The following is a 23,689-nucleotide window of genomic DNA, read 5'->3' on the forward strand; positions in this document are numbered from 1 at the left end:
TCTCTAGTTATTTAGTAATGGTTGCCAGAGCAGTAGTAAACCTCAATCTGTTTGACATCAGTCATTCCTTCATAAGGCTGAGAATATTCAGGGGCAGAAATGTGTAAGATGTTTGTCAGAGATGTGCCATCCCAACTTCCAAGTCAGCCTCATTTCAGTAGGCACAGGTTGTTGCCAGGAATACATATAGAGGTATAAAAGATAGTTATAAAAGACCATGTGTTCTCAGGCTTTATTTGTACATCAAAAGGGTAAATAAATACTTCAGTTTGCTGGATGTTGGATGGATACATTTTATGCAAGAGCATCCAGAACTGTGCTTCTGACATGGGTTGTATGATTTTTCTTCCTAAGGCTTTTGATGTTTTATTTTGTGAATAATCAGGTAGCTTGACTGAAGATACAAAAAAAAAAAATAATAGTTTTAGTAAAAGGCTTGAGGATGTCGTTGTGAGGAGGGTGCATACATAGAAATACTAATTACACTTCTTTTTGAATGAATATGTGTGAACAAAATCATTCCTTTCATAAGAGTTTCTAGTAGCAGAAGCACACAGGTTGTCAAAGTAAATGGATGGTTATGGATGTCATTTACACATTCTAAATGCTTCTCTGAGGTGAGTAAAGGTACAGAACAGCTTCTGTTGGATACATTGCCGCAGATTCACAGGAACACCAAGGATAACCCTTGTAAAATTAGATTAAAAGCAGCCTGCTTTGAATACAGGATTGGTCTGATGCCCCTTCCAACCTTAATTATCCTATAATTCATGTTTATCTTATGTGATTCTTATGTGAAATCAAATTATGTCTAAAACAGCCCCATCACTCACCCAAGTGTGTCTAGATGCCTCTTTATCCTGCAGTTCTGCTGTGACACAGTTTCTTAAGTACTTGTGTAGGAAATAAGGGAACATAAGTATAACAAGAGAGCTTCTGTAATTTCTGAGTATGATAAGAAAGCAAGAGTTCGCGTTGCAGTGTCCAAGTGTTGTAGCCTAGTACGTGCCTGAGTTTTCTTTATATCAGATGTTACACAGGCACCATTACTTTGTGGAATGTAGGAAGGTGGTTTTTTCTTCTCAGATTGCATGTTCACTTTTGTCATATTGAGCCATAGCACCCTGCTCAGAGAAAATGTATTCTTGTGAGCCTTGGTTCGTGTGCCTGCAGCTTAGCTCCTTGTTGTGCAAACAGAAAAATGGAGAACCTGGAGGCAAACTTTGCTACATGTTAATGTAAGAACTGTGCTGAAATGTAGTAACAAAACACTTCGGAGTTAACAGATCTTTCCTAACACATCTAGTAACCCAGTCAAACATGGCATTTCCTAGGGAGAGAGAATATGTTGATGAATATAGCCTTCAAACCTGTGTAAGACATCCTCAATACCGGAGTGAATGCTAATTCTGCTTCAACCACAGCTGAGAAGTACTGCACTGGGTGATGGAGCACACTGATGTCTTAGCTCCTGTATCCGTGTATGAAGTGAGCAGATTGCTTCACTCGTTTCTGGGGAAGTGAGCAGATTGCTTCACTTGTTTCTGCGCCCATCCCTTTCTGTTTAGCTGGGATGTGCTTGGGGCTTTTGCTGCAAATATACTCAGGACAGTCAGTACAGGATGCTGTAGGATAAGTCATATGTTGATACCGGGATAAGCTCATGTGGACCCATTTATTCTGTTCCTCGCAAGCTGCAAATTGCAGCACGTAGGTTATTTCTGGCACCTGCTCCAACCTTTACCTCAGTGCTGTGTTGATGTCTGCAGCATCAACAGATCTGCAGTTGCTTTTGATGACATACCAGAGAGGAGCCCTGGTTTCAGCACTGGAGACCACATAAGACAGATCAGAGTTGCTAAGCAAAAGAGGTATAGCTTCAATTTAAGAGTAAAAAATAATAATAAGTAAATAAAAAATACCACTTGGAAAATGGTCAAATGCAGATTGCCAGTGCTTTCTCCACTGGCTTCTCAAGAGAGAAAGCTTGCCTCCTTCCGTTCTAGTCACCCAACTTAACATTGGGTAGAGTCGATGTTAGGATATGTGGATGGCAGCTCTGTCATGGCACTGTATCTGTTACTTCACTGGGGGTTTCCTGGTGGGCAGTTTCATGCTACATGAGCAAACTTCCTGTGACTTCAATAACAAATCACCAAATTGTTTATTTTCTGTGGCTTTCCTCTCATTACTCAGATTAGAATATATGGCTTCATAGAAACACATGTTCTTTGTTCCTTCCTAGTCCTACGCGTTCCCGTTTGTTAAAAAAAAAAATTCCAACAACACAAATCAGAGGTAGGTGGGGGGGGGGGGAGCGGCTGTAATTTTGATTGACATATGGGAAGGGGTAGGGGGAACAGAACAGGCACTAAACAAAAAGAGAGCATGAGGAAAGTATTGGTCTCTTAATGAGCTGGGTAGTACTGAAGCAGATGAGGGACTGTGCGGGTAAAGCTGAATAATTTACTTTACAGCAGTGGGTAGGATGAAGCATGTAAAAAAACTAATCTGCCTTGAGTCCCTCTGGTTAAACTTTGTGCTGCAAAGCAGCAGGCCTAGACTGGCATAAATTGGTGTGAGATTGGATGTATCCCTGGTCTGAAGGGCTTTCTGTCTGAATTGTGTGCTCTGCTCTGCCTACATCTCTTGGGAGTAAACTTGGTTATAAAATATATGGTGTAATTACTTCCTGCAAGAGGAGCAGCTCTGGTCCCTGCAGGCTTAGCACATCTGGTGATGTAAGGCTGGATCTTCTAGCCCAGCGTTTTCCCTTTGGGATAAGGCACGGCCATTAGTTGTCTCTCTCTGCACCTTCTGGCAGTCTTTTGCCAAGTGCTGATGGTGTGCCTGCCTCTTCAGTCATATCAGTTGCTGAAACCCTTACTGGATTGAAACCCTTACTGAAAGCCATCTATAGCTCTGGATGGAACAGTTCCATTCAGTCTTTTACTCATGTGATTTTTGTGATTAATTCTTTAAGCAAATGTATTCGTTATCCTTCTCCAAAGAGATTCGAAGGAAACCCTACTTGAGTTATGACACTTAGTTCTCAAAAAAAAATAAAGCATGACTTGTAGGGTTTTAACATACTTTCTAAAGTAGTTCCATGGCTCTTAAGTCTATAAATACTACATTTTTCTTTGCTGAACATCTCTTCTTTCTAACAGCTTTGCTGAAACTCGAGTTTTCTCCAGTTCTGCTCTCAATTCGCACACAGAGATCAAGCTCATGCTACAGTTCTTAAAACACCCAGGCACCTCAGCTGCTTTCCTGTCCAAAAAAAGCCCCCAAGAAAACAAACAACCCGGCAGGATAGCTGTCTGCTGACCACGGTTTTTATTCAGCCCTGCAGGTTTTATCTGTTCTTATATATACACAATCAAAATAGATGTAGGCACTTGAGGGGATTTTGCTCTTACTTGCATGTGTGCATATCTCATGCCTTTGGGGCTCTCTATGATACTCTAGTAATATAAGGGACCTTCAAACATTACTGCCTCATTTTGATGGATTACTATAAAATAAATGGCTTGAGTGTAAAGAAGAATCAACTTTGTTGTGATTTTAGTGCGAATCAAGTCAGTGTAAACTCATGGTAATCCTGTTCTGCTATTCACATTCATGTAGTCACTAAGAAGGGACTTTTTGTTTCCTAAATGGATTCTTGCAGCCTCCGCCCTAGGAGCCCAGATCCCAGGGTGCTGTGCAATTTGCTACAACACTGGGCCCATGCAGTTTTTAGGGGAGATGAATTTTCTAGCAGAGTGTGCTGGAAAATAGTGGGATCAAATTTTGGAAGCTCCTTGTGGTGAGTGAAATATTTTTCTACCCTAAAAATCTTGCTCAGGAGGTTGTTGTCTCTGGACCTTTGTCTCCCGGAAAAATCAATGTAAGTTTTGGTTTCTTTCTAAAGCCCTTGGAGCAGTGTTAGGAATTCTGTGTGTGTTGGTACAAGAGTAATGAATAAGCTGGTCATCTTTTCCGTGCCTTGATGTCATCGCTGCTGCTTGAAAGTTGTTTGATTCAGAGACAGGAAGAGACTCATTTGTACACAAGCGCTCTGGCTTGATTTTGGTATGAAGTTCTTGTTTGGAAAAAAAAAAAAAAAAAGGCAGAAGGTCAATTTTAGGTTGTCTATTTGAACCATAATTTCTGGGCCAGTTTACCTGCTGCCTCGGAGGAGGGTAGCAGAATAAAAGGCAGTGGTAGAAGCTGTTCTATGTAGTAGGTGGACACCATGTTTTTGTTGTGGCATTTGATTTTACGGCTTTGACAATAAAATAGCATTTCGTTATCACTTAATGTATGGAGGACCCTATGGGCCTATTTTTAATACTGAAACCGTTTGCTTCTGTCACAGTAAGAGCTGTCCTTTATATTTTAAGCAAGAAATAATATTCCTGGAAATTACATTTTAAATGATAAAGAACTGTAGGCAGATTGAGAAATCGTTCTCTAAATCTTTCTACTTCTATGCAATAAAAATGTAAAAATATGAAAAAAACAAACAAACAAACAAAAAAAACTACAATCGTGATCTCTCACCCTGCAGCACGGTATTCTCTGCAGTGTAAGCTTCCACAGAGCAGCTTATTTTCTTCCACTTGGTAGTGAAAGTAAAGGGTTGGTTTAAATTAATTGTATAGAAGGCTGAAAAGCAAGCTCAGAGCTACTGGTACACTTATCCTGACTGTGGATGAAAACAGATTTTCAAACTTGAGAAAATAGAGTTTGCCAGGTTTGGTCCGAGCAGCGCTCCTGGGCCAGTACCCTGCCACCAAAATGCCTGGCTTCCTAGCCAGGAGTAAGAAACCTTCTCTACCTTATGTTTTGTCTTGTGTGTTTTTTCTTCTTCCTAGAGCCTGGCATAAGCAGTAAGCTGTATTTGCATTCCAGGACTTCTTTTTGTTATTTGTGTTTAATACCCATAGATTTCACTTCATTATTATCGTTCTGAAGATTACAGTTAGAATGAGATTTGCTCCTCCTTTAAATCCCCTGTGTAATTCTTCATCTTTAGTGACATACTGAGGCAGGGAGTCCCATGTTATAACTAACCACTGTGAGAACAGACATTAGTGTTTTGCCGTTGGGGAGGGTTTGTGTGACCTGCAGACCTCATCTGTACCACATTTTTTCTCTTTCCTATATCAATAAACAACTTCTAAACAGGTGAGGAGGATAAAGCCACTGTCAAAGAACTAGTGTGTGTTTGCCTGTCTGCTCTCTGAACATCTGTTTGGTGGGGAAATGGGGGAGCCAGGCTGAATGCATGAGTATCAGGCAGCTAAAAATCCATTTTACATGAGCACGTTCTGTCTTGTTGGCTCTCTCGGTGTCCAGAGTCTGTGTTTTTGTTTGCGCGTACCTCGTCTTGCAGAAGAGAAGATAGGCAAGGGTTGGAAATGCTGTTACAACCACTTGAATGGCCTTGCTCCACTGTGTCCAACATTTGCCTGTCAGGATGCTGTTAAGAATTAGAGGGGTCAGAGAAAAGTTGAGGGATTAAATTGGCAAAAGAATGCTTCAGACTGGCCTGCAAAATGTGGGATGAGATAAAGAAATCAGCTGAGGTTTATTCCTACTTGGATAAAAGGTGTTACCGCCACAAGCAGGCTAAAGGTTAAAAGCTGGATTACAAACAAAGAAATGTTGGTATCAGACAGCTATCAGTAGTTAAACGTACCTGTCTGTATCTGTACCAAGTGCTCCTGTGCATGGTTAGAAGTGACCTTTATTTTCAAGGAAAATAGCTATAATGTCACTTAAAAGTAAGTGCTGATATTAAGAATACTTCCACCTCTCCGATAGTTGCCTCAAAACACCTCTAGTCATATCTTGTATGAATTAGCCTCTGAATATCTAAATTTTCAAAAATGGATCTAACATTGTGCAAGGCTAAGATACAGACCAGTTTGCAACTGTGTTTATTCATTTAAAATGTCATTGTTTAAGCAATAAGCACTTCTTCCATCCTGTCTTCTATATGCTTTATAAGACAGTGTCTTTCACTTTGTGTTCACGTCGGGGGATTCATTATCATTGTGATCACAACAGCGATACCCTCTTTGTGTGAGAACAACAGCTGGCCGCAGTGTTTCATGAGTATATGCAGTTTAAAAAAAAAAAAGTGCAAAACAATGATTTCTATAGACCTTCCCCCTGCTTTTTATCATCTTTCAGAGGGCATTTCAATGCATTCCTTTCACATTTTCAATCCTTTATTTTGAAGAAAGGAAATCAGTGACATTCTCTCAGTTATGGATGTGCTGAGCTGACTTTAGCCAGAAAACTGGTGCATCAGAGCTGCGCCAGGGGAGCTGTGCAAATCCTTCTCAGCAGCATCGTTCTTCCACAAAAATCAAAACAATCCTCCTGATTTTGGAGACATCACTTCTATACTCCCTGATTTTAAACAAACGTGCTGCAGTACTTTGACTACTGACTGTTCTCTCCACTTGGAGTTTTATCAACAGTCAGGGGAAAGATGCTAGCTCAGTAATTAATCCACTTCGCTATGATACTTGGCCACTTTGGGAAGAAAATGTTACTGTTTAGACTAAATGGGTTTTTACTTAAACTGACTAGATTTTTCAAGAAGAGGCCAGTGCAGTTTCCCCAGGATCCACAGTGCACTAGAGCCAGCAGGAGGTTTGCTCCGACATAAATACTGTTCTAATCTTCTTCATACCAGCGCTTTGCTTGGTATGTTTCTCTGGCTTTGGGTGGTTTGAAATCAGCTTGTTTTTTCCTTCTTCAAGTCTTTGCATGAGCCAGATGTCAGTTCTGGGAGGCTGCCCTAGTCACATTGTGCTTGTCTTGAATGCCATGTTCTCTGTCAGTACTCTGCTGGAAGATGGCCACAAAAAGTTGGGATGAGCATAAATATTCTCTGAAAAAAAAACACGGAAGTATAGATATTTTGATCCTGGTTTATGTCTATGGTAATGTTTGGGGGTTTTCTTTTGAAAATATATATAGAGTTCATGATCTAGCACTGAAACTTCCACAGCTATTTAAGGAACTGTTTTAATGCCTTGTAGAGGAGTCTCAGAATCCCTTTGGGACTGTAGGGTATAACACCGGTATCTCATTCTCTAGAAGACGGCAGGTGACTTGTGTTGGCTTTCTGTAGTACCTTGAGATGGGCAGTGACTGACATCAGATGGCTGCAGTCTTCCTGTCTACACACCACTGATTTGACCTGCTCTGCATGTTAGGATCTTGATATTACAAGTGCTAATGAATGACTAGGGGAAGGAAAAAAAAGGCAGTAGAATAATGAAAGAAAGCAAGCTGAAAAAAATAAATGCCTCAGACAACATTTTATAGGGCAAAAAGTTGTAAAAAATTGATAGCCTTTCTTGGAAGAAATGGGTAAGCAACAATTGCAAGTGTTGTTTCAAGTTCATGGTCCATAAATTCAGGAGATTATTTTATTGGAAGAAATAATTTCAGCTATTTAGGCACCTTACTGGGGGTTACAGTATAAAAATACTTGCAGTATGCAAATGCACACACACGTGTGTGTGTGTGTGTATATATATATGTATATATATGTAAACTGGAAAGGCCTGCCAGATAAACAGCAGCCACTGAAGAGCAACAAAAATAAGAGGATGCATGAACAATGGGAGGAAGATACCAGAGATCTAATGAACTAAAAGTAAAGCGTCTGATATAATTATATGAAGAATGCTTGTTTTTCCTCTTGTAATTATGCTTGAATAATGAAGGCTGCAGAGTCTGCAATGAAATTGGGGAGTAAATAACAGCTACTTTCAAGAAGGGACATGATTTAAAGCATAGTATTTGATTTAAATAGTCTCTTTCTCAATTGAGGCACCAGAGAAATAAACCACAATCTGTTCAAGTCAGAGGGACCAGATCTCTTGTTAGTGTATGCACCAGTATCCTTGCAATTAATTTCAGGGCAGCTGTTTTGATTTATTCCAGCTATGTCGTGCAACAATCGTGGAGGCACTGGGCTGCCTCACTTGCATGGAATTGCCATTCATGTCTGGGCTTCAGTAAATCATCATCAGGCATCCCAAATGAGGGAATGGGGTTTTCTGTGTGGCCTTTGGATGGGAGGCTGTGGAGAGGGGAGAGGGGCCAGGCAGTCAGGAAAGGATGCGTTTCTCCTTTTCCTCCCTCTTCTTTGAGTCAAAATATTCCTCCACCATCACCAAGAGCAGGCTAGCTGAAGAGCAGTTACTGAGTAAGGTTCGGACAGCCCAGGGACTGCTGTACTGAGCAGTCAGTCTGGAAATTGCTGTGAGGTTGGTTTAATTACATAAAGATGCTGCTGTGATATACTAGGGTTGTTAGAGACCCAATATTCCCAGAAAAGAGGTTGGTCTTTAAAATCGAATGACTAAAAACAACAATTCAATTAAAGTTTTAGCACTTCTGGGAAGGGTTTTATGATGTAGCCAGAAACACTGGGTTTACTTCATCCTGATTCTTTGCCACCAAGCGCTGCCTTGTGGGGACTGATGTGTGCTCAGTGCCCCCCTGCAGCCCACACCAAGCAACTTTGGCACCTCCTGCATGGGTCCCAGCTGTGTCCCAGAGGCCCCACCAGTAGGGGAAAGCGGGACCCATCCTGCTGGTCCCTTGGGTGCTGCTGGACAGGCCTTGCCTAGCCTCTGTTTCTCACCTACACCTCATTTGTGGTGGGTGAAAGTGGTTCCTCTAGCCTTATCCGCCTGTCAATTGGATGTCCAACCCTGAGCAGGCTGTCCTAGGCTGCACATTTCAGCCAAAAGTTCCCGTCATCCCATAGCAGTCCCTGTCAGACAATGAAGATGGGAGCACCCCCGTGAGCAGGGTGACCCCAGGAAGGCAGGCTGATGGTTTGGTGAAGAGGTCCAGCCCCAGCTGGCGGCGTGCTGCTGCAGAGCAGCTGAGCTGCACATGTCAAGATACCTCCCTGAGCCACTTGGGCTCTTTTCTCTGCATGACGGTAAGGTATGTAGGAAATGGGTCTGCTGGAAGCTTAAATGCTATATTTAGTGCTTAACAGGAACAAGGTAAGGTTTTTTCCTTCAGAAATGTATGAATGGTATTTACCTCTTCTTCATTTCTAAGGAGGATGACATTTCTCCTGGGGAACTCTAAAGGCTGAAATGAGCTATTTTAAAGCAAAAACATTTTTCATCTTCCATCTACTTATCAAATGCCACTCAAATATAAGAAGCGGAAGGAGCGACATGCTGACAGTGGAAAAACCTCCACCTTTCAAACCTCATGATCTGCTTAGTACCCAAAAGCTCCTCTGTCGTTCCGTGGCAGCACATAGTGCTGCTTTAAGACCGAACATTAGAATATATATATTTTTAAATTACCACCTCTTCTCCAGCTGAACAGGAAAGCTTTTAACCACTGTCACTGGGGCTGAAGGCAAAATCAATACCTACAATTCTTTGGCAAGGTGCAGCTTCTTCCACTTTGCTTTCTAGTAAATCAGAACCTTACAGGCATTTTCTTTTGCCAGTTCAGGATTTTAACATTTTCTCTCTTATGCAAGAAAATGCACTTAGCCTTACCGCAGATCAGGACAAAATGAGATTTACTAGTTGGATCCAGCCTTGCCATGGGTGTTTATGCTAGCAGTTGTGTCAGACTAGAGGTTTTCTATCTGACTGTGCTGGGAATTACAGCAGTTGAAAAGGTGTGTGTAGAAGCGAAGCTGTCTGTTTAGGCACCCCCTCCTCCCCTCACATTTGCTCCTTTAGTGTTTCTCTGACAGCCCTTTTGTGGTGTTGAACTTTTGCGAGAATGCAAGCTGGGAAGCTTGTCATCAAATGGGCTTTCAGTGTAGAAATGTTTGTAGCTAGAATTATCTAGATCTCAGATTATAAGGATTTAAAAGGGAGAACAAAAGGGATTTTTGGAGGCTGGAATATGTAGATTGTTTGCTGGAATTTCTTGTGCTGATGAATTAATACAACTGCAATACTACGACTTAATGATAATACATGAAAATAAAATCCTAATGAAATTTGAAGACCGCTTAACAGAAGTGATCAGTGCTGCAAATAAAAAAAAATGAAGCTTATGAATCAGTGATCCTAAGGCAACAAAATGAATATGTAAAATCTATAAAACACTGACTGTGCTTAAGGGCTCTCTGCTGGCTTGCTGGGCTCCTCAGGGTGGAGTTCTGGCCTCTGCAATCCTCCCACTGTCAACACTACTAAGATGAACAAACAAAGCTGCATTGCTATAACAGCAAAGACTGCTGAACATCTTTGTATTTCTGTGAAAGATATCCAGCAGGGCTAGCAAGTGTTAACTGGGTCCGATTTAACTTGAGTCCAGTCTGGCAGATCAGGTAGGCATGAGTGCATGTTGACACAGAGCTCTCAAAATAAGGGACATTTGTTGCACATGTTCTTGCATAGTGTCCTCATCTCCCTTCACCAAAGAAATGCCATTGACATGCTCTTTCCACTGATCTTCCCACGCAACAAAAAACCTTGAGCATTGCTGGGGGAAGCAAGTCATCTGAGCATGCAAAAATAATATAGTGTATTCTGTGGATTTGCATTTCATTCCCTATTAGAAAACCACTAGCTTTAGTTTTTCTGAATGCATTTAAAGTCTTCTTTTTTTGACTTATAAGCACGTTGAGGAGTATTTACTTACTAGAAGTGTAATGTGCTTTTGTAGTTTTCTATTATGACACCTGCCAAAATATTGAGAGTATTTTGAGTTGATATTTTTCACTTACCCAGCCCCAGCAGGAGGTATGCTAGTCCTGCTTCATACCTAGTTGTGGAGGTTCAGGGAAAGAATAACGTAAATATTTATCTACTGAGTAGCTATAGTATCCTCTATTCAGCACGAGCTGACCTTGATTTCTAAAATTATGTTTTAAAGAGATACATTTATCTGTTGTTGGTGTCAGTGCTTTAAGTACTTCTTCATCACAATAGCACCAGGGAGATGGTACTTTTGGCTTCTGTCAATGAACAGTTTAGCACTTTCAGTGAGTATGTGAAATCATAAATGGCCTCTAGAGAAGCTACTTGTGTTCTTTAATTCTCTGATTACTCATTAGCCTTCGCATGGGTGGAGCAGGCCCTAATGTCCCAGAAGGCAGGAACACTGTGATAACAGTCAGAACAGATTGTGCGAAATGCAATAAATGGGTGCTCAGAATGGAAAGGTCAGAAAGTGTGATGCACTTGTGACTGCTGGCCCCTAAATTACCTTTGGAATTTCAGCCTCTGCATTGCTGAAATACGCCTTTTTCCATTAGCTGAACTGAAAGCCCTTTGCCAGAATAGTAGGTGCCAGGGCTTTGCCAAATTCGCGGACATTATAATGCCAGGCCTGTGAATCCCTCTGGGCAGGGTTTGGGGGTTTGTCTGTCCTGTGGAGATGAGGGCACTGGAATCAAGTGCCAAAGCCCTGCTGAAGGAGGGGCTTTCTGGAGCATCCCTACAGTCAGCAGCTTTAGGAAACCACTCCTGGGCCTAGCGCTTCTGACACTTTCCAGGAGCTGTACGCAGAGACTCCAAAACCTGGAGCTACATTAAAGCTGTATGGCCCAGGACACTTTCCTGTCTTCTAATCCTATGGGGTCAAGGAAAAACCTGCTCCTGCCCTGGCCACACCTTCTGCTTTTGTGTTGGGCTGGTTCCCAATCTGGGCAAAATTAAAACTGGGCTGTGATGTGTACCGAGGTGTGTACCTGGCAAGCAGCTTGGACATGGTATTGTGAGGGCCAGGTGCTGAAAAATCAGGTGCAATGGAGAAGACCTTGCACATAAAACAGGAAAACGAATCTCCTTCCATTAAAACTGTAGCTCCCTCTGAGACAAGGAAATGGACCTGACTGGTGTGTAGAAAATGAGTTGTGAAGAAACATCCCTGCGAAGCCCTTCGTTGCCTCTTCCCTTTTCAGACAGTGTCTAACCCGTCACACAGGTTTGTACTTCAGCTGCATTTTGCCAGTTGTTCTTGCAGATAAATTTCCCCAGGGCTGCATGGGGTGAGGAGGAAGGAGCAGAATCACATTGTTTTGATTCCTGTGATGTGCTAGGGGTACTGGCTATGCCATGCTTTATGATACAGATTTAGAGTTTGATGGGCTGTAAGGCAGCAAAAGAAATGGGTTTGCAAAACCAATGTCTCCTTTGCACTCAGCAGTGCTTCCTTCCCCACCGGAGCAGGCAATGAGCAGGCTGTGCCCCAGCAGCCAGATGCAGGCAGCAAACCTTTGCTCTACACAGATGCGTGGGCATCTGTGTAGGGCTCTAGTGTAAATCCTTCATACTTCTTCATTTCTTTCCAGAGCATCTAGGTTCCTCAGGCACTTAGTTGCCATAGTTTAAAAACAACAAAGCCATTTAAACCCCCCAGAACACACTGGCAATCGGTGTGATTCAGGGTCTGCTGTTGTTTTTGAGAAGGAGATCTGAATGCCTTAATCATTGAGGGTTTACCCAAACAGGTTCCCAATGAAGAGTGCCCTAAATATCCTGGCAGAACTGGACTGAGATGCTGAACAATGGACTCTCTGCCTGATATAAATCATGCCTTGGTTTTCCATGAAAAGTCTAGAACATAAATAATAGCAGCCACAAAAATCAGGGAGCATTGTATCTCCCCGCCTTGCCCCTGCAGTATGTTCCCTTCTGGGTAAAGCAGCAGACATCCATTGTTAGCCACCGAGTCAGCAGTATGTGAGGAATCTGTCAGAAACAAAACCGTTCTGTGCCCCTAGCGCTGCCTCCAGTCCTTACAGCTGGCTCTGATCTTCAGCAGACACAAGCATTTTGAGACTGGAAGGGATGCTAACATTACGGCATGGTTATTTTTGCAGGGCCATGCAATGTGTGGGTAGTTACGTCTCAGTGAGCGTGGATACGCCAGCCTGGGAGTGCCCCAGGTCTGCAATGCCATGGTGCTGCAGAGAGGGGTTAGCTAGGGCCAGGTTATTTCACTTCTAAGCAATTTTACTTGTTTGTGTGTGTTTATTTCAGTTCTACTACTATACTTTTTTTTTCCCCCAGCTGAGCTGCTTGCTAGTACTGTGTTCAGAAATAAGTGTGCAAGTGATAAGGGGTCTTGCTGGGCAGTGGCAAGTCTTGAATCCCATCGAAGAGTCATTGAACGAAGTGCACAAATAATGAGACCTACTGTTCCACCCTGTATGCGCTATTAATTCGTGCTTTGTCTCCCCAGGAAGTCATACAGGCTGGTGTCAAGAACCAAAACCGTCCAGGATCAAGGACATCTTAGGCAAGTCTTGCAACAAGTAACGTTGCAATAAACCCAAGGCCTCAGCCTGGGCTTCCCTTTGCAGAGGGGAATTTCTCTGTGCTTCAGCTGCTGCATACAGAAGGTGCTTGTGTGGCCCATCCTGAGCTGGGGAAGGGGAAAAGAGGAATGTAACTAGCCTTTGCATCCACTGTAGTGGAGAAAGCCAGTGTTACACTTGCAAACCATGTTTCTCTGAGGATCACTGAAAGGTAATAAATCCATCATTCATTGTAATTTGGGCAGACGTGTTACAGCAGCCGCCTGCAGCACCCTATCTCTGTGGAGGGAGCCGGGCTAATCTTTAAAAAACCAGCTTTTTGAAAAGTAGGAATTATCCCTAGCTAACATAATATTTAGTTTCAAAACTGTCACTCCTAGCAGATATCTGTTTTCTAACCGTTCTATTAAATAAGTCCTTTCTCCTCTTCCATTTCAAATGGATTACTTTCATTAAATGCTTTCACAACTTTTTTTTTCTACACAAATCAAAAGACAGATCCTGGTTTCTTTGGAGACCTGTTAAACATCACAGACCGCATATTTTTTAGTTTCATATTCAGTAATGTACTTTTGCATATTTTTAAGAGAGTAGGCAGAAGTATTTGCCTTATTTTATTATGTTTTTAATGGAAGTGAGAATTTATTGCTGAGCATTTTCATAAAATGAAAATAAAAAAAAATCCGACTAGGTTTAAACGTTTTACTTTAATTCTGCTGTTTCTTGTTTCTAACATTTACCTTCCTTTTAAACAAAATGTGATTTAAAAGCAGAAAGTAGAATTTATCAGAAATGTGAAGCTGTAGGAATAGTTTCTCTTCATAACATAAAAAAAAACAAAACAAATAAGAAATCCCTCAAAACTGAATTTCGCCAGGATTAATTTTGTTAAAAAGCGATGAACACCTGTCATTAAAAACTATCTAGTAAGAAGGTAGAGACCAGAAAAAGTACTGCAACTTTATGCCTGTACGTATACCCCTTGTTTTCCCATGCATGTTTCAGGTGCAGTTTTCCGTGGGTGGGAAAAACTAGGGTACACCCTGCACCCTAAAACATGGGATCTGATGCCATTTGATTTAACAGGCTGTTGTAGCCCAGTGCACTGCTGGGGGTCTCCTTGGCCATGATCTCCACCCACGTAGGAGCACGCACCCTGTGCTGGAAGGGCCCCTGTTGCCCTTGGTGAGCATGGGGTGAAGAGGTACGGAGCAGCACTAAATGAACTGACGAGAGCGGAGCACTTAGCTTTACCTAGATGCCGTTCAAAATTTCTAAGGTGTTGCAAAATATGAATTAATCTTTGCATTCACTGACTAGATAACTATTATTGCTATTACAAAGCCAGCACTGGATAAGAGCCATGGTACAGTTATTGCTTTTGCTATCTCTCTTCCAGATGTAGGACTTAGTCCTATCAAGTGGCAGCCTTCTCCATTAATGTGAAGCTTCATTTTACATCGGAAAAATGGGAGATTTCAAAAACATTCATTGGCTGTCTAAACTGCTCCCACTGAAGTTCTGCCAACGCTATGTGCTTCAGAAAATTAACTGGAATGTTTTATACTTCAGGCGTTTTGGCCGGTTATGAAATAGGAAAAGAAAACACGAGAAGCAACAAACTGCATTGCCAACCCAAATGGCTTCAGCAAAAGTCTTTAGTTTATTTGTCAGTGCACTCTTTTAAAAATCTGTGACAGATTCATTTTTTATTTAAACAGGGCAGAAGAAAATTTAAGCTTCCAGTCCTTATGGCTGTAGGGAAAAATGTCATTATTTTTTTAGAACGGTTTGTTAGATTACTTTTTATTTTTCAGTTAATCTCGTGGCTTTTGGGAGGAGTTCACCTCTTGACTCTTCAGATCTGGTAATTACTGTGTCTGGAGAGGGACAAAGAAGCTTGCCCGACTTCTTTGTCATCCCTGAAATGAGGCAAAGACGAGTGCTGCAGGGCTAAGACTGAGAGGCAAAATGAGGAAGATTGAAAGTGGATGTTTAGTCAATTTTAGTCAATCTACCTGTATTCAAAATGAACTACATTAAATGCAGTAACTGTGTGATGGCTCCTGACCAAGGTTGGCTCTTTAATGGTAATCTAGACTTTAAGGGATTTGGTTTTTTACACCTAATGAGTACAAACAGAAATCACCTCCCCTGCCACATGTATGAGGAAATGGAGGTGTCATTGAATAAAGGAGTTTTGTGAGACTCTGCTTGCCTTTCTGCTGCAAGAGTGTTTTGCAGCAGAGCTGTGTAACGATGAGTTAGAAGTGCTTCTCTGTTCTCTCCTTCTTCAGTTGAAATTCACTCCTTTGGAAGACAAAGATAGATATAGCCCATATGGTGACTGTCCTATTCCAAGGCAGAACAGTACAAAAGAACCAACATTTACATAAAGCAGCACTGTTACTGGTTGCATTTCTAGTCTCTAGAAAGTTATCCATGTCTGGGTTGTTTTGCCCTTAAAATTGCAGGCTGCGTGTGCAAACAGATATGAAAGTTTATATTTGTGCAAGTGGAATCTTACTGAAGAATGGGGAAATCTACATTTTTTTCCTTATATTTTAGCTGTCTGTATGACCAGGAGGCTGATTTTGGGTAACTAGGGGATGAATCTTGCTCCCATGTGAGTGCATGTACTAGACACTGCCACAAGCAGTGAATCCTGATGTGTGCAGGCGGCTTACAGAGCACTGACCACATAGATCTAAGTATTCTCTAGAGACGTCTCCTTGCTGACGGCTTATATTCAACATCTAAGAGAGACTAAATTGTGGAGCTGTATTTATGGAGGAAGAAATGTAGCCTCATCTTCTGAAGCCATTTCATTGAGTAGTTCTTTGCTTTTCTCTCTTTAGAAGTTTGTTGCACACACTGTTTGGTTTTGTGCTTTGACATCCTGAGATTTAATACACATCTCGAAGCTACCCTTTTTTTTCCCTCCATCTGTTTCTCTTTCTCTGCCTGGCAGGTTCAGATAACAAACGTGCAGAGTACCATTCTATGCCATAATGCCATGCTTCTACTGTTGAGAGCTCATTTTTTGTTTGATTTCTGGTTTCTGTGGTTACCATCTAATAGAGAAATACACAGCAGGAACATGAAGAATAACATACAATGATGTCAGATAAGCTATTAATAGCAATTGTACAATTTATGCTTTCTGTGCCTTGGAAGTACCCAAAACATTAGTTTTCCTCAAATACCTGAATCAGGTTGAGATTATTATTATTTTTTTTGGTAACTTTCTTTCTCGCCTTGCTGCATGTAGTCTGCTCTGCAACTTCATTGGGTTGCTGGGTGGTTGCAACTCATGGTAGTGAGACGAAGCATCTTCCCTGCCTCAGGTCTCCAGGGAGTGCCTCTGTAAGGCTCCTCGGCAGCACAGGCAGCTTGAGGAGCAGGGCATGTTGCCCATGGGTGGCACAGCTCACCTTTGCAATCAGCTTTGCAAGCTCCAGAGCACCAACAAAGAACCTAAACATTTATTTAGCAGTCTAGAAATTAATTTAAAAACTTAAAACCTTATCAGCCTGCAAGAAAGTTAGAATTTTCTTTTTCCAGAGACAGCCTATTGTTTAGTGTTGGTCTGCAGTACTTTGAGATGCATCCTTGGTGAGTTTTGGTCTTCTGGAAACCTGAATTTTCCTCTGAAATCCCTCCTAAAGAGATGCCATAGAATGCCTGGCCTCTGATGCAAGTAAATACTAAATAAATGCATCAGATACTGAGCTCTCAGTCACTCTGTAGTTACCCCCAGGAGGGAAGGAAAGGGCAAATACCTCTCACGTTCAAAGAGTTTCACAGTTATTCTTAGGTGAAGCTTCTCTGTTTCTCCTGATGGGAAATCTCACTGGAAGTCAGGAGATGCAAGCACAGGAATTCAATCTATTTATTTATTTATTTATTTTGAATAAAAGACATTAGAGGTATTCCTTATTTTGTTGTAAGCTGAGAACTTGAAGGAGTAGGTGAAGTTATGCTGCAGACAAAGCTCATAGGATGAGGTACCATCTTTGTGAAGGAAAGGCAAGAAAATGAGCTGCTCCATTTCTCTTGTAATGCCTTCCGGCATGGCCCTCTGCTTGATGGGCTGAGTTTTGACTGTCTTTTCGAAATCTCATGCAGTACGAAGAAGTGTACTGCTTTCACCATCTTTCCCCAGCTCAAAAAAAAAAAGGAGGATTCAATGTGTATTGATCACGACATTATTTATTACATGTGCTTTCAGGCTTACTACATGAGGTCAAGGGAACCAGGAGCAATGGTGCTAATCACCGAGCTTCCAGTCCTGCTCTAACAATTTTACTGTTGTCATTTGCATGTAATTAACATTTATCATGGTATTTTAAAAGATCACATTAATCAGCTAGGAAGATTTATGGTGTTTTCCAGGATCTTTACCATCAACATTCACAATTAATTATTTTGGTATTTGATTGTAGACTTTTTTCTTGGCAGATCAATAAGGCCAAAGGTAACACTTCAGTGGCAACAGTTTTTCTCCCTCTCTGCTTTCTTCCTAGATCAAAAAAACCTGTGGAACGTCTTGGCCACAGACTCTTGTATTTATTGCGATTTCTTTTCTTCTATTAGCCTCCTAATCCCATCTAAAAATTGAGCTGAAATATAGTGGTCATTTGATACATAATACTGCAGTCAGCTTCCTAACCCGGACAGATGTCTGTTACTGCTGTTGCTTTTATAAAATTGCTTGTTCCACTTGATTCCTGATAGTGCTTTAATTCCTGGTGAATTATTTTCTTTTGTATGTGTAGGTTTTTAAGTTCAGGAAATTAACATCCATCTGCATATTTTGATTCTTTGTTGTATAATTCGCTGGTTCACTTTCGCCAGTTGCTCTTTGCAGTCTTCATTACTGCTGGCATTTCTTGGCCATTATTCTCTGTATAATTGACAACATATTGATAATACTCATAACCTTATGTCAAGACAGCAAATGTTATGGCCAATAGGTTTATCTCTCTGCTATCTTCCATGCACCACAAGACTTCTCAGTATCCTTTTGGCACTCTTAAAATTTGTGCAGCCTCATCTTTACCCATTTTTTTCACGACCCAAGTGGGATGCTAAATCTAGCTTAATTGTAAATCTTACTAAATCTCAGTGATAAATGTTACAAGATCAATTTTTTTCCTCTGGTTGCATTACCATACAGCGTGCAGAGCATATATGTAAGTATTCCTTTGAGTCATAACTTCCATACATATTTCTTTCATAGTTCTGAACATTTATGTAGCACTGCATAAACTGCAATGACTGGAGATATGAGCTGAATAGTTCAGGTATGGGAGTGCAATTTTTTGGTAGTGGGAGCCATGTTGGAAGGATTCCTAAGAGAAATGAATTTTAGCCAGATGTTAGAGAAGAGAAGGGGAGCATCTGGCTCACCAGTGATCCATGTGGAACAATGATTTGGAGGGTCTTTTCATCGCTGAATCTTTCTATACTTAAATCACAATTTTATCTAGGGAATCTGTCCTACAATGTTGTTGAATTGTAGGCTGCTCACAGTGTTGAGACCATCTACCCAAGTAACATAACTGTGATGTAAAGAAGTGCTGTAATTCCATTTTACGAACAGGGAAACAATGCACCCACCTACACTGCAACAGATGCAAATCAAGCGCTGCTCAGCAGCAATAAAACAGAAGATGTTAAATGTCTTGGGGTATTGAAAACTTCGTAGGAGAGGCATCTGCTTTCAGCTGGGGGCTCAGCCCTGCCAATACAAATGCCAGATACTTAAGGGAAAATATATTAACACCTCCACTAATGAGAAAGATTGCAAGGTTTACTAAGAGGTACAAGTTTGCAATTAAAGCAACAACAAACTCAGAGGCAGTGATGCCTTCTATTCAAATGGTGTCAGAACTGGTAAGTCCAAAGAAGCATATCCAGACATAGTCACAGGTACCTGAGCCATTTTCTTCAGCCCCTGAAGTCTTTAGTACTGGGAGTTAGATGTGTGTGTGACCGTTGATCTATTATTTCACAGATGTGATATTTCAGTCCTGCAGTTCCTGCCCTTGGGTCTGCTTCTACAAGGCCTATTTTAGGAATGGCTTTTGAAATTTTATGTTTCATAGTGCGGGGTAGAAGGATGCTTATTGTACATTTATCAAAAGGAGAATCTCTCCCACTTAGACATGAAAGAAAAGAGGAAAATGTCTTTCCAGCATAGCATATGATTTAAAAGTTCACAAGAAGAAAGTTCTCAAAGCCCATTCAACTTATCAAAGCCACTATCTGCAGAATTTGCTCTAAAAGCTGTGTAAACTCTGAGTTAATTAACTCAAAGATAATTGACAAGCCAAGTGATGTGTTACTGTGGCTACACAGCTACAATGGTGCGGGGGTAACTCGAGTATGCTTACTTCAATGATGGCACTGTGGAGATATTCACTAAGTTTATCAAAGCTGTAAGTCTCTACTGGATACTGTAAATTTATCCAATTTCCTCTGTTTCACATTATAAAGTATATTTTCTGGAATCTGAATACCTTACCTGAATGCCTGCCTCTGAAACCTTCTCAAGATGGCAGCAGCATAAGCACTAGAGCTATTCCCAGGTAGTAATTCCTTGTTTCAGTTAGACAGTCATCTACTTAAACAAGGGGATTAATGAAGGGAAGAGGTTAATGAGGACAAAAGGTGGAAAGGATTTGTGTAACAGGTTTGTACATTGTTGAAAAAGTTAAAAGAACTTGTCTTTATTCCCATTATTTATTTCTTTTTACCTTAAAAAAAAAAAAGCTATATTTTAAGGAAAACTAATATTTCCATGAAATTTTTCAGTTCTTTGAAACGTTTAATTATTCTTGAATGCCTTGATGGTAAGTCTTCAGTCAGCTCTGACTATTGATCAAGTGGCTGAAAGCCAAGAGTTATTTACTGCCCAAGTGTTACTTAGGCCATAGCACACAATCAAGGGTTTTATCCCAATTATACCCTTTGGGATGATAACTTTGGAGGAAGATTGTGCCATTTGAATCCATAAATAATGCACTTCACCATCTTAATGTTGCGAACAGGGGCACTTGCGCTGAGTAACTGCAGACTTCTGAGAAGTGGCTTTGGGGAGATTTTCAAAGATGCTGTGAAGGAGGCAGGCATCTGACTTCTGGAAGTCAGGTGACAAGTGGGTGTCGTCTGAGCACAAACATACCTGATGCCTGGTTGCTTCTGGATTGCTGCTTTTTGCTGAGGACTGCCGTCGCCTCGTGGTCTTTCACTGCTCTGGAGCAAAGCAGGGACTCAGAGTCACAGCTGCTGTGTGGACCTTCCATGTGTCCTGGTGAAGGGCACTAACAGCCTTTGTCTTGCTAGACGTGTCTTTTTGCACATCCCTGCAGGCTGATAGTGTTACAGGAAAGGAAACTTTCCTGGGCTGCTTCCCTCCTTGCTCAGAGCAGCCCCGTGTCGTGGTGGAGATGCAGTTATCCCCGTGTCAGGCAAGTCACTCACATCATGTTTTCACAGACAGAGCTCAGGGCTTCACAGAGCACCATCCCCCTCCGGAGGTGGTTGCTTTCCCCTGCCCATGCTCCTGGCTTTCTGGGGGTCATAAGCTACTAGTAGTAGTATAGTCTTTTTGCTGGCATGTCTGAAGTAGCATACACAGTATTTCTTGAATGCAATATAGGAAGCACGTTCTACTTTGCTTTTCAGACACTACCATTTATAGTGAGGTGCTGAAAACTTGAAATTTCGTTACCTGGAATTGTCAATAACTGAAATAACAAAAGACTAGTAAAAACTTCTACCAGGGATGCCATATAGGAAATAAATTTTACACCTGTTGTTATAATTTTTAAAAACAATGTTCATATTCAGTTTGTAATTTCTTATCTGGTTTTGCTTTATATCGATCAATCAAAGCTTGGTATTGATGAGATCTAGACAAAAACAAGAGGAATTGTTTTGTTTGTTTTGTTTTGTTGTGTAGATTAAGGTAAAGCTTTTCTGCTTATGGACACTAAGAGAAATTTGCAAATGGAAGAGCCCAAGCAAGACCTTACTTTCAGAAGTCCTGATCATCCCCTAGTCCCACTGAAATGAGTGGGAGCAGAGGGAAAAGCAGTGAGAGACACTTTATTTTTCTGTGACCGTAGATATGTTTATGAAGAACTGAAATGAGGCTTTAATCATTGTAGCTCTCTTTCTGCAGATTACTTTGAGCTGTGTCATGCTGAGCATGTGAGTGGGTGCCTGAGAGTGCAGGACAGCAACAGCTTTGTGCCCTGAAGCGCTCTCCTTTCCAGACACACAGCACAGCTGTAATTCCCAAGAAGAATTTCAGAATCGCCTCGGTCCCTGGTATTTTGTTTTCCTCCATGACATTCTTAAAGAAATGCTAGCAGTTTCTTCCAAGCTTTTTTATAAATTTCTTGTTAGTGAAGATATGAGGACAGGTTTTCCACTTATCTCTTTTCCACTTCTCTTAACTAGTATTTCTGACGTTGGCCTCATTTCACATGTTCAGAAGTTACAAAGAAAGCTTAGGAATTATCTGGAATACCAAGACAAGTGTTGGGTTGATTTACCACACTGTGCCTGTTCGCATCTCCAGGTATACTGTATTCGTAGGCTGAGTTATTACCTATTTCTAGCTAAAATATTCATGAGGTGTCTCTGAACAGTTTCAGAAGTCATTCATTATAGATTCAGGTTGTGGCTAGCAGTCTGTATTTACACTTGACTTGATGCACAGCAGGAAAACTTCTCCGCAGCTCAAGAGAGAGAGTAAACCCAGATGCTGCAAACACAGGCAAGGTACGGTTCAGACATAATCCCCTGTGGAAAACTCCCTTTGCTCCCTTCCTGTGCTCTTCCCTCTGGTCTGTGGTCCTTGCTGGATCCTCCTCGTATGGCCACGCACGAACTTCAGGAACAAATGAAGTCTTCTGGGGCAGGAAAGTGCAAAAAGAGAAAGTAAAATAACAAGGTAAAAAACAACTGATATCAGGGGACAACAAATAACAACAATAAAGAGGACGGAGCAGCCCACCTCTGTGTTCACAATTAGAGGGTATTGACCTACGCAGGCCTTCACTTTGACCTCTGTTATCTGCTTTTTATCTGCTTTGTTCTGTGTTGGATTACTATTGCCGAATTTCCCTCGGTGCTGAGCAGACTGCCAGCCTGTAGAGGGCTGTAGCAAAAGCCCATGATTCTGCCGAGATGCTTGTTGGGAGAGCCGTGAGTGGTGCAGCAGGGCAGGAGTACCACATTTCTACCCACACTAGTCACTCTGTTTTTATTCACTGTTTTCTCATCAGCTTGTCTTCCTGACATCAAGATGCATCACCCAGATACAGTCTTCCTCGTAGGTAACTTTTCTCCACTACTAATATTGTGCATCTCAAGTCCTCCACAGCCAGGAGGCTCCCAAGGGAGGACTTCGTGGGCCGAGGGGTATCCCTGAGGGTCCCTCTATTTTGGGGGATGTAACGGGGCACAGGACCTCCCATCTGCTCTCAGCATTGCCTCTTCGGGTTCTGCTTGATGTTTTCCCAAACTCTGGGGCATCTCCTTTGCTCACAGTTTGAGAAGTGAAAGGCTGAGTGAGCCCTGAGATTAGCATTTTCTGAAGGGGATGGGAGAGGAGGGGCTGCTGGGAAATAGGTAGCATGAGGTTTTCTCAAAGTTCTGCTTTTCCAGTATCTGTTCTGTGCATCTCACGCCTCGGGGCTGATAGTCCTGACCTGTTTGTGACTCCTGAATTCACAGAAAGGTTTTAAAGTACATTTTGCAAGTGGCTTATTGGGTAGAAATCATTAAAGAGACTTGAAGGGTGCTTTTCAAGAACACTCCTATGTGTACCCATAATAATTGTTTCAGTTACCTTTTAAATTGCTCGATGTAATGACGGAGTCAGTGGCTCAGAGGGAACAAGTGAAAGGTGTTTTCTACTTGTCTTTCAGCACAATAGAAGTATTGTAGAGGAATTACATATAAATTTCCCTAATTCCCCAGGTTTGCCTGTTACTTTGATTAATTATCTGTTACTTTAACAAACCAAAAGCCGTGCCCCTATGCAGGGTTCTGCAAACTAGAGCTAACCACAAAAGCTTGGATTAAATGGATTTTAGCCAGCTATTGCTTCAAAAGAAAATGAACCATTCTTGATTACTTCTCTTTGGGCACAGGTACTTGCAAGTCATAAAGAAACAAGGAAAGAAATGAATTTCAGTTGAGACATCTGAAACCCTAATCTTCTAGACAGGTGATTGTTGCTGAGGTCGTGAGGGATCTGTATTATGGTTATCTGTTACCATTTGTCCTACAGAAGCAGCTAAAAGCCTCGACTGAGATGAAAAGCCAAGTTCTGTGCTAACACCTTGAGAGACAGCAGCTACCCTATCAGATTTATGGCTTAAGCAGAGA

General features: G+C 41.5%; 1 protein-coding gene across 3 annotated transcripts in view; it reads left to right on the top strand.

Moving 5' to 3' along the window:
- Positions 1-13,207: 13,207 nt before the first annotated feature.
- Positions 13,208-23,689, top strand: part of BFSP1 (beaded filament structural protein 1) — a 75,983-nt gene continuing 65,501 nt past the window's right edge. Inside the window, exon 1 of one of the 3 annotated variants that reach the window (XM_080587117.1) lies at positions 13,208-13,490. The gene's annotated coding sequence lies outside the window, so the exon portion shown is untranslated. Of the gene's footprint in view, positions 13,491-22,517; positions 22,633-23,689 lie in introns of those variants that run through there. The other 2 variants (XM_080587118.1, XM_080587119.1) reach the window with 2 other exon arrangements.

This window comes from Anser brachyrhynchus, assembly GCF_964034855.1.
Source record: "Anser brachyrhynchus genome assembly, chromosome: 3".
Classification (NCBI taxonomy): Eukaryota; Metazoa; Chordata; class Aves; order Anseriformes; family Anatidae; genus Anser; species Anser brachyrhynchus.